General features: G+C 43.1%; 1 pseudogene; it reads left to right on the top strand.

Moving 5' to 3' along the window:
- Nucleotides 1–776: 776 nt before the first annotated feature.
- On the top strand, nucleotides 777–1,502 carry LOC109454426 (RNA-binding protein PNO1; annotated as a pseudogene).
- Nucleotides 1,503–1,793: the final 291 nt, after the last annotated feature.

The following is a 1,793-nucleotide window of genomic DNA, read 5'->3' as shown; positions in this document are numbered from 1 at the left end:
GGGGATAGGGCAACGTGGACAGACGTGAGAGATATTTTAATTGAATTTTCTCTATTCTCCCTTTAAAAAGCCCTCACCCTAAATGCCCTTCCCTCTGTTCTCCCTGCAATGGCCAGAACCCAGGCCTTATCACCCCATACCAATCAGTCCCTACATGTAACAGAATCACCTTATAAGAGGTGAATGAAGTGATGAGTGGGCCAGAGCCCAAGGGGTGGCTGCAAAATGGAGTGATGTTGGAGTGCAAAGACATCATACTGTGAAAACTGGTAAACTCTGGGGCCAAGGTGAGACAAGAACACAAAAAGTGTAAACTCTGAAAAGCAAAGACAAAACAAGATGGGAGCAAGATACATTTTGGAAATATTGTTTCCAAGTTTAGACACTTTTTTTCAGCATTAATATTTAAAGTTTTATTCCTCCCTTCTTTTTTTTTTAAAGAAGTAATACATGGGCATTGCACAAAATTCAGAAGGTTCAAAGTGGTATGTGGGCAAAGTAGTCTCCTTCCTTCTGTTCCCTGGCCACCCAGTTCCTCCCCAGAGGCAACTTACACTCTCTACTTATTTATGCACCCTTCCAGAAATAATCCATTCTGCATTAAAATTTAAGTTTAAAAAGCTCCATCACTAGATAAATTGATCATGTTTAAAAGATATTAATCCCTGCCAGATTGAGATGAGTCAAGGATGAGACTGGATTCTTCTGGCTCTGTGGAAGCAGCTGACCAGCTTCACGATTTCTTGATCAAGATTGTCCTAGGGAGATTCCTGGGGATGGCGACCGAAATGGAGGCCCAGAGCGCCAGGGCCGATCACCCAGGTGACCCTCAAAGGTGGCCAGTGGGCTAGGAAATGGCCAGTTGAGGAGCTCTCCGTGGTGGGGGAGGATGGAGATGCGGGCTGCATGGACACGAGGAGGCCCGGCCTGTGAATAGGACCGTCTTCCTGCCCCTCTTCCAGGAGCTTACTGGATGGTAAAGAAGACACAAGGAAAATTCCAGTCCCAACTAATAGATACACACCATTAATAGAAAACTGGGTGAAGCTATTTACTCTTGTTGTAGAACATTTGGGACTTCGGATGCGCTCTAACTTGAAATCGAGGAATGTAGAAATCAGGACTTGTACAGAAACCAAGGATGTTAGTGCTCTGACAAAAGCAGCTGATTTTGTGAAAGGCTTTATTTTTGCATTTCAGGTCAAGAACACACTTGTCCTCATTAGGTTGGGTGACCTCTTCTCAGAGTCTTTTGAAATTACAGGTGCAAAGTCCCTGAAGGGAGACCACCTGTCATGGGCAGTAAGAAGAATCGCTGGCAAAGGGAGCAAAAACAAATTCACCATAGAGAATGTGACACAGACTGGGATAGTTTTGGCTGATGGGAAAGTTCACATCCTTAGCTCTTTCCAAAACATTAAGATGGCAAGAACTGCCACCTGCAACCTTACCCTGGGAAATCATCCATCAAAGGTTTATGGCAGTATTCGAGCCGTGGCTAGCAGAGCAGCAGATTAATTCTGATTTCAAATCAGAGACTTTTTATCTTGTCCTTGGACTCTAGAGAAAAAGACCTTACCCTCTACCAATGGTCACAAGACCCCATGTAAAGAATTTTTCAGTCACTGTAAGCCTCACTCCCTTCTTCAGTTCCCAGCCAGAAGCATAAACAGAAACAAAAAGTTTGATAATAATCGCACTCAACAGCTTTGAGCATAGTTTCAACATCAAAATTTAGTACCGTTGTTATACTCAAACATTAATACAATTTAGCTTTTTTTCTTCATTTTAAA

The sequence above is a fragment of the Rhinolophus sinicus genome, linkage group LG15 (genome assembly GCF_036562045.2).
Source record: "Rhinolophus sinicus isolate RSC01 linkage group LG15, ASM3656204v1, whole genome shotgun sequence".
In the NCBI taxonomy this organism is placed as follows: Eukaryota; Metazoa; Chordata; class Mammalia; order Chiroptera; family Rhinolophidae; genus Rhinolophus; species Rhinolophus sinicus.
This window is presented reverse-complemented; position numbering and strand designations above follow the sequence as displayed.